The sequence below is a fragment of the Sparus aurata genome, chromosome 13, assembly GCF_900880675.1.
Source record: "Sparus aurata chromosome 13, fSpaAur1.1, whole genome shotgun sequence".
Taxonomy (NCBI): Eukaryota; Metazoa; Chordata; class Actinopteri; order Spariformes; family Sparidae; genus Sparus; species Sparus aurata.
The window spans coordinates 26,201,692-26,215,304 of NC_044199.1; the positions used below are offsets into that span (position 1 = coordinate 26,201,692).

The window sequence follows — 13,613 nt, forward strand, 5'->3', positions numbered from 1 at the left end:
AGGCGTCGTTTCTCCTGAGCTTCCCAAACTCTTGTTGAGCTCTCACATGAAATGTTCCTCTGATGTTTGTAAGATGGCTGAGGACAGGAATGTGCTGAGAGAGAAAGGCACACACATGAACGAGTGTAGATGCATGTACTTTAAACCTGGAGTTAACATGTTTTCTTATCTGGATAAGGTGAGTGTAGAAACCTGCAGAATGAACTGCAACCTGATCAACCAGAACACATCTGGGGTTGGTCTGGTTCGCATTGCAGCTGGATCTCTGTATAAAGGCATGGAAAGGGCTCGGTTTAAAATGTATTTAATTATTTTTTATAAATAATCAAAGCGATACTTTTGAAAGCCAAATAAGGGTCATCTGGTTTTCTTACAGTTTTCCTTTCTTTGGAATTTCAACTGTTGTTTAGTCACAGAACCAAATTAAGTAACACAGCAGGCAACAACATAACACTGAAGACAAAATAAATCTGATAAATCTAATTATGTAATCTTTATAAACATTCGATATCTGTTCCAACCTGCCTGCAGCCCAGTGATAAAAAAAACAAATCCAGTTTAAGTCTCTTGATGCCACATTAGCTGCACGATCAAATAAAGCATTTTCTAATTGGTCTGCGTCGACCTCTTCACCTTCCAGCGGTGCTCAATGACATCTCATGTCTGGGGAAAATGAAGTGAACAGAAAATGGACGGACGCCAAATCAGAAGGACAACTTGAAATCTGACTACTGTAGCTTTCAAACATCATTAACCTGACGACATTCAGAGCTAACTTTTCCTGACGTTCAGGGAGATCCGAGTCATTCAGGAGCCTCGTGTTGAATCCAAATGGAGCAGCATTTATCACGGCTACACTTCCAGCTTAAATGTGGAAATTTTACACATTTAAAACCACTCAAAAGTTTCCATCAATCTCTATGATCAAATATGTATATAAACAGCGGAGTGCAACTGGTGGAGAAGGTCTTATTCTATGTTGTTAACTTAATAATCCTTGACCTGAATTAAAGACAATTTACAGTAACTTTGGTTCAGAGGCATTAACAAGCGAGCTGACTCTTGAGTGAGTGGTAAAGTAAATTCCTCTGGGAGTGAGGAGGTCACAGTTGGAAGCCAAATCTGACAGATGGCCTGGTGTCTTGGCTCGTGACTCCAGTGGGGAAAACCATGCTGTCATCTGGCCTCTGCGGATGGCCAACAGAATTACCTGCAGAGTACGAATCCTGAGAAGCTGCAGCACTGGAGTCCGTCACTGCTGTGGCACAACAACAAGCACTGCCCTGACTTAAAGCTGAGATGACTTTATGATAAAACACAATCAGCACTGTCACGGCTAACTCAGGGGCAGCAAAACAAGCTGCAGACGCAATATTAGGACGATTATTTACATTACTGATTATTCTGTTCATTGTTTTCGATGTGTCAAAAAAATTGGAAAATGCTCATCACAATTTCCCAGAGCCCAAACTGACATCTTCAATTAGCTTTCTTTGTCCAACCAACAGTCCAAACCCCACAGACTCTTCATTCACTGTCATAAATGATGAAGGCAAGCAGAAAATCCTCACATTTAGAAGCTGGAACCAGTTAAAGCATGTCATTTTTGCTTGATTAAACGACTGGAAGGATTGTTTACATTATCCACAATTTACTTATTCACTGAACACGGAGATTAACACAATCCGCGATGTCATTTGCAATACGTTTTCCTCAATTTCAAAATATGGCTCCTGCAAAAATGACTTGAATGTGAGGATTTGCAACTTTTGCTACAAGTCTTTGAGTTTTGAACTCTGTTGCTTTGACAAAAGAAACAAAATGATGACGTCCCTTTGGGATCATTGTGATAAGCATTTTTATTTTAGTTTTTTTAAACAATTTTGGGGAATTTTTATAGGCTAAATACTTACTCCATCAATTGTCAAAATAATCAGCAGATTATATTGTTAAATGTTAGTTGCAGCCCTATTTAAAAATTCCCAGTAGACTCAAAATAGCCTCTGAATTTCTCCATTCACGCTATTTCAACACAATTCGTTGTATCAAGCCTGACAATTGTTCCGATATTGACTTCTTTTCTTCCCATTATTGCCTCTTTTAAGCTCCATTTTGGTCTCCACCAACTACTCAGAAAAACACCTGGCCCTTTAAACTGCTAACCACTAAGATACCACTGGGCGCATCTGTGTCGTGTTCCAACTTCCAACATGGCTGCAAGGCTGATCCCAGCCATTTTAAACAATGCTAATGGTTCCACCAGACGTGTCAAGTAGCACAGAGCCCAGTGTGCCAGGCAGGAAGTTATGATTCTGAAACAGTCCAGGTCAGATATGATGCCACATGGAGGACCGAACAAAGCCGAGTTGCCGGAGTTATAATAACATAATGACGTGACTGACAGAATCAAGGAAGTAATGTTCTACTTCTTGCACCAATTAGTCGCTTACTTGTTCAGCTACCTGCTGAAAAAATTGCTTAAATAGGTATTACATAACCATTTATCTGTTTAAACAATACTCTGTTTAATTCTCCACCGTGCAGGATATTTTCTGTATTTCCTGAATAACTGACGAGGCTTTGCTCTCCTGTTCTGCACTGTTGTTCCTGTTATGATTAATTCATTTAGAACCAATTATTTCTAAATTGTGTACACATCGTACAAGTTTCATGCAACATCTTCGGATGTCATGCATCTCTGCTCAAATGAAAGTTACCCATGCTTGTCGTTTCTGCTCTGCGTGGCGTCCATACTACTGAGTTCGCCTGTTGAATCATTAAAGAAATCCTGCCATCAGCCGCTTCATTTGCATGCCAGACTTAGCTGAGCGTATACGATGTGATAAACGCCTGTAGCTCACACAAACTCGTGCATACGTTTCTAAACCATGTCAACATCTCTGCGTACGCTGAGAGGAAGAGGGACATTCAGTGACATCACCTCGTATCAGTTTGATTCTTAAAACAAGAACTGTGAAAGAGCAAAACTCTCAGTGTGGGCACAAATGTTTTTAATGTGGAAATAAATGCCGTCGGAAAGCAGGCAAATGTTTGCGAAGACGTGATCAGTGATGATATAAGACTTCAGCTCTGCTACAAGTGGGGACTGGGAGGCAAAACAGATGGCAAGTATTGAAAGGAAAAAGGTGGAAACTCAATCAAAAACGGCCTTCGCCACAGGAAGAACAACTGCAACCGACCACAAGAGATAGGAGGGATTCTATTAGACGTTAAGTGGCTGAAAGCGGTCGGTTTGTTTACGACATATCTGAGATAATGGACAATAAAGACAGAAGGGAGACAAGGTGGCTGGGAGAGTGGCAGTGTTGGCAAAGCGGCATTCTCGTTATCCAAATTCAAATAACTGAAAACGAGTGACAGCGGCACCTAAAAGTCGGGCATTACAGATCATTACTGTCCTGATCATGTTTAAATTGAAGTGAAAAACGCGGCCGAAACACGAGAAACAATGTGTCGCAGAGGAGGAGAACATCTGCAGAGGACGAAATGACAGTTTAAAGAATTCATGACTGAAAGATGATGCGGTCCCCTCCGAACAATTGAGTCATGATTCAGAAATGACAGCTCCTGCAGCGGAGAGAGAGGGGTGAAAAGCTGGAAGGGGGGGAAAGCCGTTCAATCAATGATCAATACTGTTGAGGAGGAAACAAAGCGCCCCTTCCAACAGATGGGAACACCGTGGAGAGAATAATTCAGCGTGTGTGATGCAGCGTTTTTAATCACCGGCTACATTTGAACTCCAACATGTTGCTGGAGGATAACAAATAATTCACAAGGCTGACTCTCTCCTCATTTCTGACTGCGCTGGAGCACGTCCTCTAGTGCTCCACTGATTGTTTACCGAACAGTGTCAGAAGCCCGTAATCTTGTGAAGTTTGAGATTTTAGCAGTGAGGCCAGAGCAGCTCTGACAAACCAATCCCAGCCCAGCTCTATGATCTCGCAGCAAATCGAAGTAATACACCTGAAGAAATGGCTGAATACGAGCATCGGTCCAGACTGCAAACAGCTCCTGCCTCATTCTGCTATGCTAGGCGCACAGAGCAGGAGTTACTGCTGGTCAGCAGATGTCAACATTCATCTCATTCTGCTGCTGTAACACGGTCTGCACAGCATACTGGCAAAAGTACCTCAGTGTCACAGAGTTTTGATGGCAGAAATTTGAAAAAACATGACAAGCAAAAACGATGTCTGGTTAACAAGCACGGCCCTCTCTCTACAACGAATGCTTACTGTGGTGATATGACAGGTAGTGGTTCAGCAAGCAGCATCATGTAGGTGTACAGAAACTCAGATACGTGACAGCAGAACGCCAGCTGTAATCAAGAGTGAATCCAGAGTGAGATTTGGCATTACTGTAGGTTCAGGGGTCGTTCTCAACTTGAAAAACCTGTTTTATTCGTGGAAAGAATCACCAGCTATAGGGGGATGATCAGCAATACAATAACATATTCAGAAATACAGCAGGGCTGCAACCAGCAATTACTTTAATCAAAATGTCGATGACTTCTTGATTAATCTACTCATTGTTTGGTCTTTAAAATGTCAGAAAATTGTACAAAAATGTCAATCAGTCTTTCCCAAAGCCCACGATGATGACCTCAAATGTCTTGTTTTGTCCACAACTTAAAGACATTCAGTTTACTGTCATAAAGAAGTAAATAAACCGGAATTTATTCACATTTATGATGCTGGAATCAGAGAGTTTTGACTTTGTTTTTCTTGGGATTAACCGATCATCAAAATAGTCGCTGATTAAATTTAACAGTAAATGACCGTACATATCGACTGTAGATGTATTTCATTTCATTCAGAAAGTTAAGATTCCTGAAGGTTTAACTTTAAGAAATGGTGACAACGTTATGTGACAGTGAATATTATTTATCCAACAGTCGACAGGAGCATCAAAGACAGGCTCAGGATGGTTAAACGATTGACGATGCATATTTCCAGAGGTTCCTGATTTTTTTCTCTTTTCATTAGTCGCTCCTCAACACTGTTCGCAAACCATACATGTAAATCATGAGCCGTGTTTTCCTCTTTCTTTGTCCTTTGGTGCCACTGGTCAGCAGGTGTCACTGATTGTTACCATGGAAACAAGGCTCTTAGTTCAGAGTTAGCCTGGGGGGGGTCTGCTGGCTAACTTTCTTAGATTTAAAATAAGTCTGTTGTTACCTTTACGAATTGCTCTAACTTGTAAACACTACGGCCAAACACTACGGACCGGTCTAAAATGTCTTCGTGAAACCTGAGTCAGTTCTTGATCGGCTGAACCAACCTGATGTGGCTAATCAGGTGAGAGTAGAGGAGAGAGATATGGAAAAGAGAAGGGCTGCTGGATAAATCAAATTGTATTATCTAATTTGGCTTCCAAGGAATATCAAAACAAGCTAATCGAGATAAGCTGTTAGCAATGACGTCCTGGTTTTGTCTTGTTTAATAAACCCAGCACAGCCCTTTCGTTAGGGCCAGGACAAGCCAAACTGATGTCAGAGAACCAGCAGCGGTGACGGCTGACTGTTTGGCGTCACCTCCCCTTTCCTGCATCTCACCAAAAAAGATTAACTTGAACACGTCGCAAAGACTACAGCCAACACCCAGCTAGCTTGTACGTCCTGCCCTGGTGTGAGAGGAAATATCCATCTCCATCTTACCAGGCAGCGGAAGTCTGTAATTTAAAAAAGGGGAACCTGAAGACTCAGGACTGCAGATATACAAACCGTTGTTATGATAAAGCACAATATTTTTATATTTTACCATTCTCACTACTATAGCCACCTATAACCAAAAATATGTCTCCTAAATGGATGAAATTATGGATGCTACAACAACAGGCTCGGGGGACTTCCCCTTTCTTCTTCTAATTCTCTTGACATGAACTGAAGAAGAAAAAGCGCCTATTACTTCCGCTTCTTCTGGACATGAAGTTAATTTTCACCGTTACCGTCAGAGCATCTTTATGTTTTACCTGCTTGTAAAACTAGCCGTTACTCAAAATCCTTCATTGCCTCTGCAATTTGCCTTTTAAATTGTCTGTATTTGTTTTTTTATTGTTTATTTCTCTTTTTCTGTGTGTGTCTACATGTTACTGTATGTTTTAATATGTGCACAAGGCGAGCTGTGCCGCTGGTGGGATAAATAAAGTTGTCTGAATCTGAGTCGGATCTCTTTCACCATCGGGCGCTGCCATCGATTCCACATGCTCAGTTGGTCGAAGAGCCGGCAATTAACTTATACTTAAGTCTTTATATTTATCATATAATACGTGATATTATTACTATAGAGAAGACGTTTATTGTTTTGGTTCTTCAGCTGATTCATACTTAAAGTTCAAATGATACATTTTGAAAGATGTTCAATGGCTACACGTTGTTTCCGGCGTCAATGAGCAATCCTGTTTAATAATCGCCAATTTCAACGTTGGCCAAAATAATCACGATTATGATTGCGGCCATAATCGAGCAGCCCCGTCGAGGAGACTGCACCACTGACTCTGACTTATCGCCAGTGACATAGCACCATGGACAGCATCTATCTAACACCCACACACAGCAAAAACTGAGCAGCACCACGGACAGCTCCTGTGCTGCAACACTGGAGCAGCCAACCTTCCTTCGGACCAATCAATCGGCCAGAAGAAGAGTCAAATCTACTCGCATGTAGGGAGGCGGCATCCCCGCAGAATAACAGCCTACACTTAAACAATTTCCTCCACACGCACACGCACACACACACACACACACTCCCTGGCATCACAGAGGGGGAGCCTGTTACTTTAACTGTTTTATTCTGGGTATGATGTTGCCATGTTGTTGCTAGTTCCTCTGGGCTACTGAGTGTCTCTGGACGTACAGCAGCAGCGTGCAGGCACGAGTCAACTCGTGAAGACTGAGAATACACAACTGATATGCCCATCTGTAGATATATAGCAGTTAAACAGACTGATGCAAATGTTAAAGAGTGGATTACGCCGTGTGATAAGTGCGTGAATGTTAGAGGTGATGGAAAATGGAGGAGAAATGTTTCCTCCAAGATTGGATTACAACTGTTCACAAAACTGTGCATCACCTCATTAACGTGGTCTGCGGGCAGCAGCAGATTCTGGCAGTGTTCTGGTCAGAGTTTAGGGAGGAGTGTGTTCAGGGGTTGGTGTTGGTGGTTGTTAAAATAATTCTGCGTTATTTTAGAACTGGAGGAAGGAGTCAGCTCAAAATTCAAACAAGGTTTTAATCTTGTACAAGAGGAGCATTCACAGAGCAACACGCAGGTCTGTTACAAAGTGAAGACTCAATATCTGAAGAGAAAAGCATGGTATTTATCCCTCTCTGTGGGTGTGTTTTTCCACTACAATAGTTCCTAATTTATGACTTGCACTTAAAGGAATACTTCACAGAGAAGGAAGTGATAAGAAAGAGTTAAGCTTCAGTGGTCACTCAATACCAGACATAGGTAATAAAATGGCCTTAAACAAGGTCACAGGTTACAGGTTGTTTTAAACAGTTTACATTGAACATTCCTATGTAGGACTTCAGTTCACATCTCTCTTTGAAGTACAAAATTTCCATCACAGTGGTGGTGTTGGTGGTGGTGGTGGTAGTGGGGGTGTGTCTGCTTCTGCTGACAGACTGATTACACCCGGTGAAGTGAACAGTGTGCAGTAATGCACCAGTATACCAGTGCGAGAGAGAGACAGAGAGAGACAGAGTGGGAGAAAAGAGAGAGAGAGAAGGGAGGGAGGGGTGCGCCAGACCATCCCTCATCCATCCTCCACCCCCCCTCCCGCATCAGGGAGGAGGGCTATCCCAGCTTCCCATCCTCCCAGCATCGTGATCTCCTCTCTGCAGTATCTTCTCCTGCTGCCAGCCACTATGGGCTTGGCCATGACATACGACACTTGCACTGAAAGTCACTTCCCTCTGCTTATGAGTGCACTCGGCCTGATTTCTTCACTTTAATTCCTGTTACCACGAATGCATTTTGAATGGCATTCATCCCAGCTATCAGATCTCTGAACATCAAGAATATCAAGCGCTCGTTAGTGGAGTTACGTTGAATCTTAGAGGCAGTGCTGCAGCGACTTCTCTTGTGGTTCAGTCATGTGGGATGTTGTTTTTTTTCATCTTTTAATTGACAACAATGCAAACAATGCTAATGTTAGAGCGAGGCTATTGGGTTTCAACCTTGTTTGTATCTAAATTGAAGTCCACTGTTGTTCAGGGGACCCAAATTTGATTAGAACTGATTTGAAAGATCTTTTATTTCAGTATTAAATTGGACTGTGCACCGCTCCACTTTGTAAATGTGGAGCTGAAAGCAGTGAGAGTCAAATCCAGCCCCTGTTCAAAGTTCTCTGACAATCTGAGAGTGCTTTTAAACCCCTTTAACCCCCGCCGGGAATCTCAAGACTTCACTTGTCACACCAATGTACCTGGAAAGCAGCCTAAACGAAGGCTTCCTCATGGGAACACACTATTAATGTGCATTCGTTCCCTTCTTGGTGCTCTGCAGAACAATACACTTCTTGAAATTATTAATTTATTGCTGCTCATGCAGAGGAAAACAGGCTCCACAGCATCAGACGGAGGCAACGGTGAAGGCAGGGGCGTCCAAAACGTGGCAGAAAACACAAAACAAGTCTGTTCGATGTCAGCTGACAACAAAAACTTGCCAGAGGAGGCATTATTGATCATTAATATGTCCGTTCAGTCAGATAAGTCTTGTTTTTCTGTCACCAAACTACGAGCTTGAGGATATCACTGCTCTTGAATGCTCCACTGATGTTATTCTCAGACAGACATGGCTCCCATACAGATGTATAGCAACTGTGGCTTTATCTTAGTTGTAGGGTTTATATTAAGAAAACAGAATCAACATTGTAAATGCTGTAGTTAAAGCTCCATCTTTGGCAAACCCAATTAAAGATCGCGCATTCTTCTGTGGATGCAAACAGGCTCAGCAGCACGCGCACACACACACACACACACACACACAAACCGTAAACAGCGGCTCTCGTATCTCATATATGACGCTATTTTTGCGCAAAGTAAAAGCCCGTTTCACACAGCGGTGCTTTGATTAATATCCCCTCTCACCCCCACCTTCACCTCGCGTTATCGGCTCAGCAACCCCGGATAGCGAGGCCATGTAAATTACAAGGCTACGGTAAGTAAGTAATAGGATCTTGGATCTCCTGAGACACAACAAGCGGCTTCGTGCGGCTCGCCGACCGCCGCCTCTCCATCTCCGGCATCCCTTCAAAGCACCTGCCTGCCCGCCTGCTGGGGGAAGCAGTACGAACCGGTTTCACGGCGAGGTTACCTGAAGTGAGGCCTCTCCCGTGGCAACGTGGTTCTCTCTCGGGTCCTCCTCCGGGGGTCCAGCCGGTCCGGCTCTCACTCTCCTGGGGCTGCTGGGATTCCTCACCACGCTCTCCTCCTGGTCCGCTGGCGGAGCTGCTCTCTCCTCTCCTCACCCGAGCAGCGTCAAGCTTCCGCGTAGCGCGCGGCACCAAAACAGGAAGTCTTGCACTCAAGGCATCAAAATAAAGTCATTGCGTTCATGAAACTTGGATGTTGGCGAATGGCTTTGAGATGAAAATAATTCTGATTAAATACTGATTAAAATAATTAAATGACGAGTTCCATCATAATGATCAACAAACAAATCGCTCACCTGACCGCTAATTTCTTTAACATTATTGATTTACTTCTCTTTTGTCTTCGGCAAAAAAAAGCACCAAACGGCTCAAACCATAAATGTTACCAGGATCAACCGACTTGTGAACAAACAGTAGTGGAGTTAGTAATCCTAAAAAACGGAAATCAGTTTGCATTTTTACACATCCGAATCCCTCGTCTCAAAATCTCTTAGTTTTTTTTTAATTGGTTGTCAGTACAATGCCTGAAATAAAGTCTGTGGTTATCACAGGCTTAAGATATGTACACGTTCTGTTCTGAGACATACAATACATCAGTGAATATCCCACAATTTAATAACGTGTCTTGATGGTTTGTTTGTTACAAATTGTTCTTACACTAACTTTAAAATATGTAGATTAATCAGTTTATAGAAAATGTGTATAGCTTTATATGTTGTAAGACTTAGTGTTGTTGGTGATGTTTAAGTAATGCTACCACATTTTAGTCCGTTTATAAAGCGCCGAAGCCCCGTCCGTTCCGTTTTCCTCCATTGGACCTTATTTCTAAAATAAACCCTGGTGGTGATTGGAGAGAGACAAATACTTTTTTGATCCCATCTAAATTGTGTCATGAATCATACGTGATGTTTGTCAACAAAAAAAAAAATGGGATTTTGTGTGCTGATGTCAGTGTTTTCTTTGATCAATAAACATCCTTTTGGCAAACACACAAGCAAACCCATTACTACGTTTTATTTTGAAGGTATGAACAGGAAGTGTTTATACTAATCAGTTACCTGACAGTGGTCCTCAAGCTCAACCGCGAGAGGAGGTTGCGCGCGGACAGGAGGGGGTATGAGCAGGAGGGATGTAGGCGATGGGCGGGTGGGGAGGGGGGTTGGGGGATGCTGCAGACTGAGCATGCGCGCAACTAACAGGCCTGCCGTAATCCCCTTTGTCACAAATAACTAGAGGATACAATATGCTGTAATTAAGAAAAAAAAACTATCCACCTAATTACAGCCTTATAGCTTCAGCGCTGCCTATATGTAACACATGAGCAGATGGAACTGGGAAATAAACACAGACACTTTTATGTCTATTTCCGTTTGAGAAATAAAATTCACAAATATCAGCAAAAACAACACATACAGGGAGCTTTTGGGAATGAGACAATAAGCACTAATAAAATATTGCATGAAGATATTAATATAATTGGATTTTTATATTAACCTTTATCAGGTATACCCATTAAGTTAAAGGTCATGTAGCAAAACATTCACTTTCCACTGACAGTAACAAAAAGCTTAAACCAATTTAACATTTTACCAAAGTTCATGCTGCACAAACTGACAGTTAATAAATGAATCATCATTTGCACTCAACCCTATTACTAACAATACTGATGTCAGGGTTAAAAGTGGGCATTGAACTACTACCATTTACGGTGTTGTGCCCTGCTCAGCTCAGGACCAAAGTGGTCGTGCTGTAAAGAACTTTTGACTTTTGAACTTCTGACTTTGTGTCTTAAAGTTAATTAAAAGTATCTTAAGTACAGATAAAAATAAATGAATGTAGGTGTATATTGTATAATACAGGTCGGATGATTATTGGATCCCAAATCAGTCTAAATGTCTAAATGATCAGAATCTGTGTTGTTTGCGTTTTTTGGATTCGGTTGAAGATAAAATAAATAAATAAAATGTGTGCTAATTGGGCTTTGATGCAGCATGTAATCTTCAAAGTAATTAGTAACTAGAGTGAAAGTACAAAGAAGCAGAAACTGGAAATACTTAAAGTACCTAAAAACTGTACTTAACTACGATACTTGAGTACTTACTTAGTTCCTTACATTTCATCGCTGAAAATACTAACCGTAAAAGTTAACCATGTAACTTTAAAGGTATCAGAAGTAAAAATTACTTTATATGGAGAAAAATAACAATGCATACATGTGTTGTTTCAGGCTGATGGTTTCACATTTACAAAAAATATGATATTGAACAGTTCTACAATGAAAATGCAATCAATAAAACTGAATCACATCAATCATATGGGAGGTGGACAGTACTGAATGTTTTGTTGCTGCAGACCAATGTATTGATAAATGGGAATCTGTGTAACGATATCGACTGACAACAAGTGAATCCTTCTAACAGTCCTGACAGAAAATCCATATTCATAGCTTTCTTATGACCTCAACGCTGACCTTTTCTCGAAGAGTCGACTCAAACATACAGTGAGGCAAATTTCTTCTCTGTGGCTTAAAAAAAGAAAAAGGACAGAGACAGAGAGGGGAATAAATCAGTTTTATTGAACACTTCAGAGCATTGCTCTGGTGCCATCTACTGGTCAGCCATCAGTAATGTTCCTCCTGTCTCCATGAAGAAGAGGATCATAAAACATATGAATAAACTATTAGTTTTAATAAAGATGCACCGCCTCTCTGCAGCTCTGTTGGTGGAGCATGGCGATGGAACCCCAGGATTGGTGAGGTAGGAGCCCTAAATCTTAAACGGTCATGGTGACGACATACGATTCACCGCTGTTTCTTTGATTTAATTTTCATTGCGCTTTATTCAAGTGATTTGTTGCTTTTCAGATCATCTCAACTGGTTATCATTAGTAGCATAGCTCTAATCCAGGAACAGCAATGCTTATTGGTCCAAACTGAAACATCAGGATTGATTGTCATGAAATATTCTACGTACATTCATGGTACCCAGAGGATGAATCCTACTGACTCTAGTGATCTTCTGACTTTTCCTCTCGTCAAGAGGTCATAAGTTTCAGTGAAGTTTTGGTGAGATCTAGAAGACTTGCCTATGGACGGTTACTATATTCAAGGTTGCCTGAAGATGAGTCCTAAAGCTAATGCTAATATTACTGCTAATGACTATAATGGTCTCCCCACTGTTCCTGAGGTTGACATTTTCAGTTTAGAGTGATATCTGGACAACAGCGACATGGATTGCCATGAGATCGGGTACGATATTCATAATCTCCAAAGGATGAATCTTAATGCTAATGCTAATATACCAGTAACTCCTGAGGTTTTGTTTAAAACCACCACCGGGTCAAAGTTTTCTCTTATTCAGTGAAATATCTAAATGAAGCAAAATAATTGGCAATAATTGGATGAATCCTCCTAACTCTAGTGATCTTTTGACTTCCGCTAGTCAGGACGTGACCATGATTTCATTTGTTTTTTTGGTTTTGATCGACATGTGGCCACTAATCAAACATTGGATGCCATGAGATCAGATAGACATTCAAGATCTCCTTTGAATGAATTGGCACAAAACTTTATACAGATATTCATGGTCCTCAGAGGAGGAACCCCATTGACTTGAGGCTCTTCTCACTTTTCTTTTTGTCAGGAAGTCCTAAATTGAGGTTTTGCCTGAGATCTGGACAACCACTTCATAGCCATTAATTTAATGCAGATATTCACAGTCTCAAGAGGATAAAACCTAATGCTAATACTCCAGTAATCTCCCGACTTTCTTTCTTTCTGTCACTCTCTAGTGCCAAAGTTTCCCCAACTCAGTTACATACTGTATGTAAGTGTAGAAGATAAATTGGCACACAATTTTGTGGACATTCATGGTACACAGAACATGAACCTTACTGGCTCTACTGATGCTCTTGACTTGTCCCTCTAGTCAGCAGTTCACCATGAGGTTTGCATTTTTTTAAAATTTTGCTTTAAATCTGGACAACCACCTCATGGATTGCCTTGACATTTTGAACAGACATTTTCGGTCCCCAGATGATGAACCTAATTGACTTTAATGATCTTCTGGCTTTTCCTCTAATCAGGAAGTCTTGAGTTGAATATTTGATTGAGATTTGGAACACTGCCAAATGGCTTACTAAGAGATTTGGTACAAATAATCAAGGTCACCAGAGGATATATCCTAATGACTGAGAGTGAGAGTGAGAGTGATCTTCTC

The 13,613-nt window shown here is 41.4% G+C and overlaps 1 protein-coding gene across 1 annotated transcript in view; it reads right to left on the reverse strand.

Annotated features, from left to right (window-relative positions):
* The window catches only part of capn5b (calpain 5b), an 82,183-nt gene extending 72,677 nt beyond the window's left edge, over positions 1–9,506 (reverse strand). The window contains exon 1 of the mRNA XM_030438244.1: positions 9,339–9,506. The gene's annotated coding sequence lies outside the window, so the exon portion shown is untranslated. The remainder of the gene's footprint in view (positions 1–9,338) is intronic.
* Positions 9,507–13,613: the final 4,107 nt, after the last annotated feature.